Source organism: Populus alba, chromosome 1, assembly GCF_005239225.2.
Source record: "Populus alba chromosome 1, ASM523922v2, whole genome shotgun sequence".
In the NCBI taxonomy this organism is placed as follows: domain Eukaryota; kingdom Viridiplantae; phylum Streptophyta; class Magnoliopsida; order Malpighiales; family Salicaceae; genus Populus; species Populus alba.
In genome coordinates, this window is record NC_133284.1 from 33,705,424 (window position 1) to 33,719,732 (window position 14,309).

Below are 14,309 nucleotides of genomic sequence, written 5' to 3' on the forward strand. Positions count from 1 at the left end.
TGTTTTCTTTGCCAATTTCCTTCTTAATCATCAAAATATATATTTTTTAAGAGATAGCGTTTTCTCTTTTGTTATAAATTGACATATTTGAAAAATTTCGTCATCCTTCGATTTAAATTCAAAATCAAGAATAAAATTCCTTAATATTTCGGACAGATACGGACACAAACATTATACATACTTTTTTATATTTTATGATAAGTTTTTTTTTTTTAAATATATATTTTTTAATTTCAGATTAAAGTTTTTATGTGTTTTTAAATTGTTATAATATATTAATATTAAAAATAAAATTTTAAAATATAAAAAAAATTATTTTAATATATTTTTAAATAAAAAAAAACCCACATACTTGAATTTGTAAATACATGTTCATGGAAGATTGAAATTTAACAAAGAATATCTCTAAACTCGAGGGAAGGCCACTTCCGAAAGCGAGAACGACTTTATACATTGCAACTGTGAATTAAATGTGTAAATTATCCCAGATGATAAGCTTGTCGTAACTGTAGTTCCTCTATAATGTAATCTTTGGAGAGAACAACTCCCATCCTTCTTCAACCAAAGACCAAGTTCTTGAAGATCTCCTTTGTCCCAGCATATGTTGACTGTATTCCCCCCCGTGCTTGCAATCCTCTCACACACCCTTTTGCCCATTTATCTCGAGGAAGAGCAGGAAGCAAGTACAGATCCGTCATGGTACTCTGGACAAGCATCTCCGAAACTGCGGCTGGAAACCTGGAACCAGAAGCGGAAGAAAAAGAACATCTGTGTGAAATCATTAATATCAGAAACGCACAGATGTTAATTTGTGGTTTCTGGTGGTCTCCCAGATCAAGATGAGCCCTTTTGAGCGGGAAGTGTTCATTGCATTTTCAGGGACAACACAGACAATGCTGCTTACCCCAAATTGGCATCGATCTGGAAAGGAGGGTGTGCTGCAAATAAGTTGCTGTAAAGTCCACCTTCGAACCCTATCTTCTGATCCGCCGGGTCCACCAACCTAATCAAATGCTTAACCATTGTATAAGCGTGCTCACTGTTCTGTAGACGTGCCCATACAGCAGTTTTCCATACAGTCGACCATCCTGGACCATCCTCTCCTGTTAAATGAAAATTAAAAAGCAACATTATGTGACTATTATACTCTGAGTAATGCCATGCCTGCTGAAGTTTCAAATATTAAAACCACGACCGTTGAATGAGATGGATTTTTCGAACAGCATAATATTTTAGGTAGGATCAAGTAATTGCTTCGAAGACATTTTGCCATCCCCATTTGTGGACAACGCATATCAGCTGCACAATTCATTGAAAGTAAACTTCGAATGCTTTAGCATGCATATTGATGTTGAAACCAGAATATGACTCTTTATATCGTCATTTTGCACACTTGCACCAAGAACTTCAATGAAATTCTGTAGCTGCGTGAATTCTTCGATTCATATTGAAACAACTAAAAGTCATTTACCATGCACAATGACCATCTGCGAAACCAAAATGCACCTTTTTTATATCATTTTGCGCTTGCATCAAGAGCTTCCGTGTTCAAAGCAGGACAACTTTTTTGAAGTTTGACAGTTTTATACTTTCATGTAAGAAACATTTCTCAAACTTATAATCTATCAGAAACAGAAAGAACAGAAAAAGCAATGCAACAGGATGGAACAATTCCACTCAAATGCCCCTAGACTAATTTTATATTGAAGGGAAAAGGTCACAATTAATCTTTGCCAACCTCTTTTGTAGAGAGTATTTTCTGCGGCTTTACAAAGTTCCGGATTTTTCTTCAAGGTTATTGAGTGCCCTGGAAACAGCCCAAATAGATGTGAAATATGTCGATGCTTCACCTCAGGATCCTTGAAATTGAGTGCCTGCACCACCACAGAGAGGATTTCACTTGTCAGATTCAGCAATTAAAATACAGGAAATGAATTCATTATGTGGATTAGGACCCATAATATAGAAAACTACTCGCTTACCCATTCCATGATAGAACCATCTGGAGCAATTTTTGGTGGATAAAGCCTTGGTTGAGCCTTGAGCACTTTCTGAACAAGAGCATCCTCACTTCTGCCTAAAACCTATTTCAACAGTTTTCTAACATGCATAGTTTGTAGACAATTTAGAAAATACAGTTGTGATTACTACAGCCGTTGAGAATAAAAGCTTTACCTCAGAAGCAGAAACAACTGCAGAAAATACTTCGTTGATGATAGCCATATCCATGGTTGACGAGTAGCTCACAGAAGCAGAATTACCATCTGGGGCAATAAACATGTGTTCTGGAGATGTTGACGGGTTGGTTTCCAGATATCCATCATTCCCTTCAATCAACCAGTCCACCAAAAATGATGCACATCCTTCCAACAGAGGGTATGCCGTATTTATAAGAAAATCCTATCATTTAGAAATTATCAGCATAACAGACCCCACAAAGTAAATTATGCTATTAACAAAAAATTATAAAGAGAAACTCGAACGAAATAAGAAACAAAATTTCTGAAGTTTCATTAGATGTTCATCAAGAATATGGTAAATAACAACAAAGGGGAAGGCATAATCTGATGTAAGTTGCAGCAGAACCACTTAAGAACACAGAAACCATCCAATCTTAGTAATATCTTGTCCAAAATTATGAGGCGGCCTGCCCCCTCAGTCATCAGATGAAAATGCATGGTACGGTCCCCATTGATGAATCACTTGAAAGTGAAAGAAAGGATTAAGGAGAGCTACAGCTATTTAGTTCACGGAGAAGAAAATGAGCATGCCAATGATCAAAGACAGCAAGGTAACAGACAATTTATGGAAAAACATATCTCTTACTTTGTCCAGTGTATAAGTGTAGTGCTCCCATAAGTGTGTACAAACCCAGGCCCCAGCCATTGGCCATATTGCCCACTTGGGATTTCCCATATCTGCGGATGCTTTCGCCCATATGTCAGACCTATGATGCGCAACCCAACCACTTGCAGTGTAGTTTACCTGCAAATTATGAGACACAAGTAAGAAAGATTTGGGATGAAAAATGAATAAAACAAAAACCACAAGGGATCAGGGGTATAGATTGGGATGTTGCTGGTTTTAGGCCTAGGGATTCTACACTGAAATGAACATGCAGTACTGCACCTTCCTAGTAGAATGATGACGAGTGTAAGCAGGTAGAGCTGATTTGAGGACAAGACTCTCTAGGCAGCCTAGCTATTTTGACATGGAAACCCCAAATGAAAAGGTGAAAATACGAGACACCCCTCATCCTAGTATTACTGCTTTCAGTTGTGACTGCAAATCTGAGATTTCTTAATTGTTGGTTAGAGTTTGAGGAGAACCACTGCCATTGAAATCTAATCAAACAGTCCAGTGAGTGGGACAAATTATAAATAAACGGTCAAATAAATAACAAAATGCTTTTAATATGAGATAGAATGGAAAGGGATCTTACTTGTGCAACTTTACTTCCATTGATTGATAGAGATTTGATGAAATCAAACAAGGGCTCCTGGCACTCTCTGAGGTTGCAAGGCAGGGAAGGCCAATAGTTCATTTCAAGATTGATGTTCAAGGTTGGAGCAGAACTGAAGAAAGAGATACAAGGGTAAGTAGGAGTCCAAATGAAATGTTGATGCTCAAAGAAGTGGAAGTCATCATTTAACTTTAACTTATGATGGATATTATTAATAACCAATAGTTCAGGTATGGTCATGTACTTTTGAGCGATAAAGAAACTTAGAAGTCAAATTCCTGATACTCTAAATCTTTTCTGTTTTCGATCTCCCATATGTTCCCCTCGAAAACTAACTTCTACACATATATAGATAGAAATAAAGAGGGAGGTAAAAAATTAAGAAGATTGGAGAGTGGAATATACTCCCATGCTGGATGAAGATCCTTGTTCCATATTCCTTGAAGATTAGCCACCTGAGTTCCGGGGCGTGAACAAGAAATAAGCAAATATCGACCAAACTGGAATAGAAGCTCCACCAAGGAAGGATCTTCATCAGATTCAAAGGACTTTATTCTCTCTACTGTTGGAACCACAATATCTTTGTCCCCTTTGAAATCTTCAATCACTGAAGGCATAAGATTCTCGATCTCTAAAACCCCATCTCCAATAGCAGAACTCTTCTCCAGCTGCAATGAAACACGGTGAAAAAGATTCTGAAAGTCATCTAAATGACGTGAATAAAGCTGAGAATATGACAGCTTTTTTATTGAGTTCATTGCTTGAAGAGAGTCAGAAGTAGGATTTTTCTTTGAATCTGAAGGATCCACGAATGGCCCTTCAAATGAAGATGAAGCCACCAGCAGCAACACAGCCCAATCTGCTCCAACAACTTTCAACTTTTTGTCATCCAGAAGACGTACCAAACTTGCGCCATTACTAATCTGTAAATCAAGAACAGCAGTGAACTTCATTCCCTTTGGATCATCATTTGCCTTCACTTCTGTTGTCATCCTTTTTCCAGGGCAAATTCCTTCCATTACAAGTTGATTTTCATCTGTTAGGTAACATTGATGCTCTAATATGCTGTCTAAAGATACAGCAAAGGATACAGACTGTGCTTTGCTTCCAGAAATCTTGGTCACAATCACTTGATCTGGATTAGATACAAAGTGTTCCCTTGTGAATTCTACATCATCCACGGTATACTTTACTCTTCCTGTTGCAGTATCTAAGTCTAGCTCTCTATAATATGTTCCTTCGGCATATGTGGAACCATTAAATTCTAGCTTGATATCACCAAGTACTTTGTAAACCTAAATCACCAAACGAAATTCATCAGAATGTGCTTACCCTCTTCCATTGAATTAATCATTAAACGTTAAAATTGAATTGTAACACAAAAATGGTGATATTAAATCCCATTAAGTTTTAAAATACCTGAGAACAGAAATTCATTACTAACACACAATAACACAAAAATTAAGATGGAATATCAAAAAATTGATCTTACGAAGGGCTTGAACAAGAAAACATCAACGCTAGAAAAGAGAGAGGAAAGAAAAGAAGGGTGTGTTACTTTAACATACGTTGGTATATTTTCCAAACATCCTTGCTGCTGCTTTAGTTGCTTCTGAAAATTTACCACTGTCAACAAGATTTCTAACCTCTGATAATGCTTGTGGTATAGCAGGGTCAGTAAAATCAGTTGGAATCCCTGTCCATAATGTGTCCTCTACAAAAAAACAATTCAACAATATCATTATCACCGTCTATATTCTAATGCATTGCAATAAATCAAACAGCAAAAGTTAACCAACATTAAAATTGGGAAAACAAGTTACCATTCAGTTGGATAAGTTCTGATGAAACACCACCCCACACCATGGCACCAAGACGGCCATTACCGATCGGAATTCCATCCGTCCAGTACTTGGCCGGCCCGCTAAAAGTGACCTTTAACGGTCTGGAATCCTCCAACTCAGTTGAAGTTGGGTTCCACAAGTCTTTCTCGGTTGGTCGTGTTACAAAAACCCACTCTCCACTTTCCATTGTCAGTACAAGTGGGTGAAGAAAGGAAGAAAATGTGAATTAGAAGAAAAAAGAAAAAAAAAAGAAGGGAAGCGTAGAGTTTGTTTTGTGATTGTAAATGATATTTTCTTAAAATAGCTTGGCGTAGGAAAAGTGACAATTTTGTTTTTGTCTTGTTTTGTGGTTTGTCATACTTCCCTGACGTGCTCTGTGTCTCTTGTTTTTAACTTTTTGTGTTTCTTTCAAGGCAAGAGAACGAACTGGCAGCAACTGAGGAGCCAGGAGTGTTGCTCACTCGTCACGATATTACTGTTGATATTGAGAAACTTGAGGCTAATTGATCCAAGTCTCCCTAAACTATTATAGCCAACGAGAACTGAACTCCTAACTCCTCTATCCTCACCCTTTTTCGGAAAGGTTGGAGGAGGAGGAGGAGGAGGGACCAAAATAAGGAAACTGGAAGATAATTACGGATTTAATTGTTGTTTTTATCTCAAACAAACCCAGAGCAACTACTGCCATAAACTTATTGATAGATAGTTGAAGGGCTTACTGTCACGACCCGAATCCCGGATCCATGACCGGCACATAGGCAAGGTTCCCCTCTAAGGTTCCAAACCTATGCGAACCCAAACTTACATACAATCTTTTGAACAACTCAATCAGAGTTTAACACAGCATTAACAACAAATTAACTTCATAACATAATTCGATTGTCTTAATACAAGAGTTAATATAATTTCATAGTTTTGGAGCACTAACTTGACATAAAAAGAAAGATACAAATTACAACCAAAAGCAGGTTCGGAAGATTCAACAAAAGTGACCTGCTATCAAGCTATAAGCCTGAAAAGGATAAATAATGAGAGGGTGAGTTCAACAACTCAGTGAGTAGATAACGTTCAATATACACACACGAGGTAATATAACAATGAGAAATATATATACAAGTATGGCTTTAGTTCTTATACGAAGGTTTATCAAATAGGCCATAACAAGAATATCATATGGTAGAACTCGTCAGAAAATCAAAATGCAATGAGCATGAGGCTCCGTACTGTGGGATGATCAGTCCACACAGGTTGGTGTCTCCCCCGACCAACTAGGGTTCAGATACGATGTGCACAAAGACTAACACTACCCTGTTAGCATGGGTATTCTGACTGACATACCATAGGTTCATAATCATAATCAAACAAACATATTCATATCTCAAAGCTCAACTCATGACATCAATCAAATGAGGAGCATCAATTCAGAATTCACTTCAAAATACATACTGGTTCATATCAAGAATTCAGATTCAATAATTGATCATGCTTTATCATAACAAGGATAATAATCAATATATATTATCAAGAAGCATGATCCAATTCATATTAACAAATCAAATATTTATAGTATTTCTCATGCATATGGAAAATTATCCACTCACCTGACTCAAAAGCAAACAGAAGCCAAAAGCAGACACTGAAGAAAATCCTACTGACGTCCCGCCGGTAGAATATCAGGATTATCTGAATACAAAGAAAACATTTTCAAGAACGACTCGAAAGAACATTTAACCTATTTAATACACTTAACTAAGGGTGTATTCCGTAACCCTATATGTTTTTAAACTAACTAGTCAATTTTCTCAAAAACCCAAAATCTAACGGTTTTCCCGAAATCTAATCCATAATAAAAACAACTAATATAATTCACTAAATAACCCTTAATTATTCATCAAACTAATCTGCAAAAGTTAATATTGCAGCTAGGGACTAATCTGGAATTTATCATATTTTTAGGGCCAAATTGTAACTTTTATCAAATGGAGGACCAAACTGAAATTTGTCATAAATCCATGAATATACTGAAATTCTGACCTCAATTAATCCTCAATTCTGTCCAGGATGTATCACTATGCTCCAGGGATCATTCTGGAATTTTACTAAATTTTTAGGGTCAAATTGTACTTTTTGTCAAATTGGAGGACTAAATTGAAAGTGTTAAATTATCTTATCTATACAGTAATTCTGTCCATAATTCATATGTTATTCTGTTCAGAATCTCGGAATATGCTCCAGGGACCAATTTGTAATTTTCCAAAGTTCGGGGACTAAACTGTAATTTTCGGAAATTGAGGGACCAAATTGAATTTTCGTCATCTTCAACCTCAAACCCAGAATTTCAACAGATCACCTACTGTTATCCCTTGATTTCTAACACAAATTTCACCATTTACACAATTCTATAACTCAAAATCATCATAATCTTCCATAATCAACTAAATCATCAATTAACCACAACAATCAACCCCTAACCTTCAATTTAATTCATCAATTAAACCCAAAACACAAATTCTCAAAACCCTAACATTCATCAAAACTGAAATTAAAGTTGAATTAACATATTATACATATTAAACAACCTAAATCTTACCTTTTTCACTTATTTCCTCCAATTCTCTTCCTTTTTCCCTTATTTTCCCCTCTTTTCTCTTCTTCTTCTTTCCTTTCTCACTTCTGCCGATTCTCTTCCTCTCAAAATCAGATTTCTATTATTATTTTTTTTTTTTACTTCCTATTTATATTTATCAACTATTTATCCAATTACTACTATACCCCTCATTTAATTTATTCCTACATCTAAGCCTTCAAGGGGTTTCTAGGCTTTTCCTATCCCTTTAATACAAAACATCACAATCTCCCCACCTTATAAAAGTTTCGTCCTCGAAACTTAATAGAAAAGATTGAATACTTACCGAAATTATCGAAAAGATGAGGATACTCCTCGCGCATCTTATCCTCGAGCTCCCATGTCGCTTCCTCACGTGAATGGCCTTTCCATTTCACTTTCACTGAAGCTATGTCCTTCGACCTAAGCTTCCTCACTTGTCGGTCAACTATAGCTTCCGGTTGCACCTCATAAACCATATCATCCCTCAAGTCAATGGGATGAACCTCTAATACATGTGATGGATCTGACATATATTTCCTTAACATGGAAACATGAAATACCGGATGAATAGCAGACAAGTTTGGTGGTAATGCTAACCGATAAGCAACTACCCCAACTCTCTCCAGAATCTCATACGGTCCAATGAATCGAGGACTCAACTTGCCTTTCTTCCCAAACCTGAATACTCCTTTTGTAGGTGATACTTTTAAGAACACACAATCACCCACTGAAAACTCTAAGTCACGCCTTCTTCTATCTGCGTAACTTTTATGTCTACTCTGAGCTGTTTGAAGCTTCTTTCTAATTACCTCAATCTTCTCTGAGGTAATCTGAATTAACTCTGGTCCCAGTAGCCTCTTCTCACCAACCTCAAACCAACAAACCGGTGATCTACACTTTCGACCATATAAAGCCTCATAAGGTGCCATCTCTATGCTAGCCTGATAACTGTTGTTGTAAGCAAATTCCACTAATGGTAGGAACTTACTCCAACTAACTCCAAAATCCATAACACAAGCCCTTAACATATCCTCCAAGGTCTGAATAGTCCTCTCAGACTGACCATCTGTCTGAGGGTGAAAAGCTGTACTCAACTGCACCTTAGTACCCATAGCTTCTTGAAATTTCACCCAAAACCGCGATGTAAACTGTGGACCTCTATCAGACACTATCGAGATTGGCACTCCATGCAACCGTACAATCTCACTAATAAACAATTCCGCCAACTTTGCATATCCATAAGTAATCTTAACTGGCAGAAAATGGGCTGATTTTGTCAACCTGTCAACAATCACCCATATCGAATCATAACCCTCCTGACTCCTAGGCAATCCTGTCACAAAGTCCATTGTGATCCTTTCCCACTTCCATTCTGGAATCAACAATGGTTGCAACAATCCAGGAGGTTTCTGGTGTTCACCCTTTACCCTCTGACAGGTCAAACACCTAGAAACAAAATCTGCTACATCAGCCTTCATCCTATTCCACCAATAACACACCTTAAGATCTTTATACATCTTGGTGGAACCTGGATGCATTGTGTAAAATGTCTGATGTGCCTCTATCATCAATTCTCTCCTCAGATCATCAACATCAGGTACACAAAGCCTATCCCTATATCTCAGCACATCATCATCACCAATCACAAAACTTGCAGCCTTACCCTGCTCAACCTCATTTCCAATCCTGAGTAGTGAATCATCTTTCTTCTGAGCTGCTTTTATCTTATCAAACAAATCTGACTTAACCTGAAAATGAGCAATCATTGCTCCAGCTTCACTAAGATCAAATCTGACTCCTTCATCCACTAACTCATGCAACTCCCTAATTAGAGGTCTTCGTACTTCCTGAATATGAGCTAAGCTCCCTGATGATTTTCTACTCAAAGCATCGGCAACTACATTTGCCCTACCCGGGTGGTACTGTATGGTACAATCATAATCTTTCAGTAATTCCATCCATCTTCTCTGCCTCAGGTTTAGATCCCTCTGCTGAAAGATGTATTTCAAACTCTTGTGATCTGTAAAGATCTCACAAGTTTCACCATACAAGTAGTGCCTCCAAATCTTCAAAGCAAAAATTACAGCCGCCATCTCTAAATCATGTGTAGGATAGTTCTGTTCATGCTTCTTCAGCTGCCGTGAAGCATAGGCAATAACCTTGCCATGTTGCATTAGAACACATCCTAACCCCACTCTCGAAGCATCACAATACACTGTGTAACCACCAGAACCTGATGGTACTGCTAGAATAGGCGTTGTAGTCAATCTCTCCTTCAACTCTAAGAAACTTTTCTCACAAGCTTCAGACCACTGAAACTTAACATTTTTCTGCGTTAACTTAGTCAATGGTGCAGAAATTCGAGAAAAGTTCTCCACAAACCTTCGATAGTAGCCGGCCAAACCTAAGAAACTTCTAATCTCTGTCGCCGAAGTAGGCCTAAGCCACTGCTTAACTGCTTCAATCTTTTGAGGATCAACCTCAATCCCATTCCTTGACACTACATGCCCAAGAAATGCTACACTCTCCAACCAAAACTCACTCTTTGAGAACTTGCCATACAACTGATGATCTCGCAGAGTTTGAAGCACCATTCTCAAATGCTGCTCATGCTCCTCTCTAGACCTCGAATACACCAAAATATCATCAATAAAAACTATCACAAATCGATCAATAAATTGGCCAAACACTCTATTCATCAAGTCCATAAAAGCTGCTGGTGCATTCGTCAACCCAAAAGACATCACTAAGAACTCATAATGACCATACCGAGTTCTAAAAGTTGTCTTTGAAATGTCTGCCTCCCTAATCCTCAACTGATGATACCCAGATCGAAGATCGATCTTAGAAAAGAATTGAGCTCCCTGTAACTGATCAAACAAATCATCTATACGAGGGAGTGGGTATCTATTTCGAACTGTCACCCGATTCAATTGCCTATAATCTATACACAACCTCAATGACCCATCTTTCTTCTTCACAAACAACACCGGAGCTCCCCAAGGGGACACACTTGGTCGAATGAACTTTTTATCCAATAAATCCTGCAGCTGCTCCTTTAACTCTCTCAATTCTGCTGACGCCATTCTATATGGTGCCATTGATATTGGTTCAGTGCCCGGAACCAAATCAATACAAAACTCAATCTCCCTATACGGAGGCAATCCAGGTAAGTCATCAGGAAATACATCGATAAACTCTCTTACTATAGGGACTTCCTCTAACTGGGGAACTTCTTTCTCTACATCCACTATATATGCTAGGTAGCACTGTACCCCTTTTCGGGCCATTTTCCTCGAGATAGCCGACAACATAATTGATGGAGACCCAATCTTATCTCCTTGAAATACCAACCCAACTTCTTGATCTAGATCAAACATTATTTTCTTACCCCAACAATTTACCGAAGCCCTATGCTTAACCAACCAATCCATTCCTAAAATCACATCAAAATCAACCATATCTAAGACATTTAAGTCTCCCATAAAGATCTTATCTCCAATCTCTATTTCACAATCCAGATACACATACTTTACTAATATTAACTCATCTAAGGGAGTGGAGACTGAAATGGGGGATTTTAACAAGGTTGGTTGTTTATCTAACCTCATGGCAAAATATGGGGACACAAATGAATAAGTTGCACCCATATCAAACAAAACTTTTGCTTCAAAAGATCAAACATGAACAACATGTTGAGGTGTGGATGTACTGCCCTACCTCCTATACCTTGCATTTCTAAACTTCACAATATGGACATCATCTTTATTATCATTTACTTTAATAGTATCAGTTGTTCGTCTATTCCTCGACATTTCCTAAAATAAAAGTGAGAGCACTTAAGTCATGCTAGAACAATAGCATGATAATTATCACAGAATTATAGGAAAGCATATCTATCACAAGGAAGAAGACATACTTGATGAGAATTTAAAATTTCAAAAACAACAAACAAGACGATACGGATCCTAATGCTCCACTTATTATGAAATTAATTATATTATTGTTTCTTTAACCTAAAGCTCTGATACCAAGTTTGTCACGACCCGAATCCCGGATCCATGACCGGCACATAGGCAAGGTTCCCCTCTAAGGTTCCAAACCTATGCGAACCCAAACTTACATACAATCTTTTGAACAACTCAATCAGAGTTTAACACAGCATTAACAACAAATTAACTTCATAACATAATTCGATTGTCTTAATACAAGAGTTAATATAATTTCATAGTTTTGGAGCACTAACTTGACATAAAAAGAAAGATACAAATTACAACCAAAAGCAGGTTCGGAAGATTCAACAAAAGTGACCTGCTATCAAGCTATAAGCCTGAAAAGGATAAATAATGAGAGGGTGAGTTCAACAACTCAGTGAGTAGATAACGTTCAATATACACACACGAGGTAATATAACAATGAGAAATATATATACAAGTATGGCTTTAGTTCTTATACGAAGGTTTATCAAATAGGCCATAACAAGAATATCATATGGTAGAACTCGTCAGAAAAATCAAAAATGCAATGAGCATGAGGCTCCGTACTGTGGGATGATCAGTCCACACAGGTTGGTGTCTCCCCCGACCAACTAGGGTTCAGATACGATGTGCACAAAGACTAACACTACCCTGTTAGCATGGGTATTCTGACTGACATACCATAGGTTCATAATCATAATCAAACAAACATATTCATATCTCAAAGCTCAACTCATGACATCAATCAAATGAGGAGCATCAATTCAGAATTCACTTCAAAATACATACTGGTTCATATCAAGAATTCAGATTCAATAATTGATCATGCTTTATCATAACAAGGATAATAATCAATATATATTATCAAGAAGCATGATCCAATTCATATTAACAAATCAAATATTTATAGTATTTCTCATGCATATGGAAAATTATCCACTCACCTGACTCAAAAGCAAACAGAAGCCAAAAGCAGACACTGAAGAAAATCCTACTGACGTCCCGCCGGTAGAATATCAGGATTATCTGAATACAAAGAAAACATTTTCAAGAACGACTCGAAAGAACATTTAACCTATTTAATACACTTAACTAAGGGTGTATTCCGTAACCCTATATGTTTTTAAACTAACTAGTCAATTTTCTCAAAAACCCAAAATCTAACGGTTTTCCCGAAATCTAATCCATAATAAAAACAACTAATATAATTCACTAAATAACCCTTAATTATTCATCAAACTAATCTGCAAAAGTTAATATTGCAGCTAGGGACTAATCTGGAAATTTATCATATTTTTAGGGCCAAATTGTAACTTTTATCAAATGGAGGACCAAACTGAAATTTGTCATAAATCCATGAATATACTGAAATTCTGACCTCAATTAATCCTCAATTCTGTCCAGGATGTATCACTATGCTCCAGGGATCATTCTGGAATTTTACTAAATTTTTAGGGTCAAATTGTACTTTTTGTCAAATTGGAGGACTAAATTGAAAGTGTTAAATTATCTTATCTATACAGTAATTCTGTCCATAATTCATATGTTATTCTGTTCAGAATCTCGGAATATGCTCCAGGGACCAATTTGTAATTTTCCAAAAGTTCGGGACTAAACTGTAATTTTCGGAAATTGAGGGACCAAATTGAATTTTCGTCATCTTCAACCTCAAAACCCAGAATTTCAACAGATCACCTACTGTTATCCCTTGATTTCTAACACAAATTTCACCATTTACACAATTCTATAACTCAAAATCATCATAATCTTCCATAATCAACTAAATCATCAATTAACCACAACAATCAACCCCTAACCTTCAATTTAATTCATCAATTAAACCCAAAACACAAATTCTCAAAACCCTAACATTCATCAAAACTGAAATTAAAGTTGAATTAACATATTATACATATTAAACAACCTAAATCTTACCTTTTTCACTTATTTCCTCCAATTCTCTTCCTTTTTCCCTTATTTTCCCCTCTTTTCTCTTCTTCTTCTTTCCTTTCTCACTTCTGCCGATTCTCTTCCTCTCAAAATCAGATTTCTATTATTATTTTTTTTTTTACTTCCTATTTATATTTATCAACTATTTATCCAATTACTACTATACCCCTCATTTAATTTATTCCTACATCTAAGCCTTCAAGGGGTTTCTAGGCTTTTCCTATCCCTTTAATACAAAACATCACACTTACTAGGCATCTCCTCACCATGCAAGCCATGTATTCAGAACTAAACTAACCTCATGCTCGGTTTTAAGTTTCACAAGCAATTGATGTTTTAGACAGATCTTCCACATTTAGATTAATGCATTCCTCGAAGACTTATCTCTTACATAGCCTTGTTTTGGTTTTGGATTCAAGCCTAAACTGATACTTCCATTCACAAAATGATTTTACTGACTGTTAACC

The 14,309-nt window shown here is 36.8% G+C and overlaps 1 long non-coding RNA gene and 1 pseudogene across 1 annotated transcript; both read right to left on the reverse strand.

The window, feature by feature from the left end:
• Positions 1 to 382: 382 nt before the first annotated feature.
• LOC118055455 (alpha-L-fucosidase 2-like) lies at positions 383 to 5,891 on the reverse strand (annotated as a pseudogene).
• Positions 5,892 to 6,327: 436 nt separating this feature from the next.
• On the reverse strand, positions 6,328 to 14,064 carry LOC140955559 (uncharacterized). Its single transcript, XR_012169782.1, has 3 exons — positions 13,828 to 14,064; positions 12,317 to 12,918; positions 6,328 to 6,908 (listed from the first exon to the last, which is right to left on the reverse strand). It is a non-coding gene; the product is annotated as an uncharacterized lncRNA (long non-coding RNA).
• Between the last annotated feature and the right edge of the window lie 245 nt (positions 14,065 to 14,309).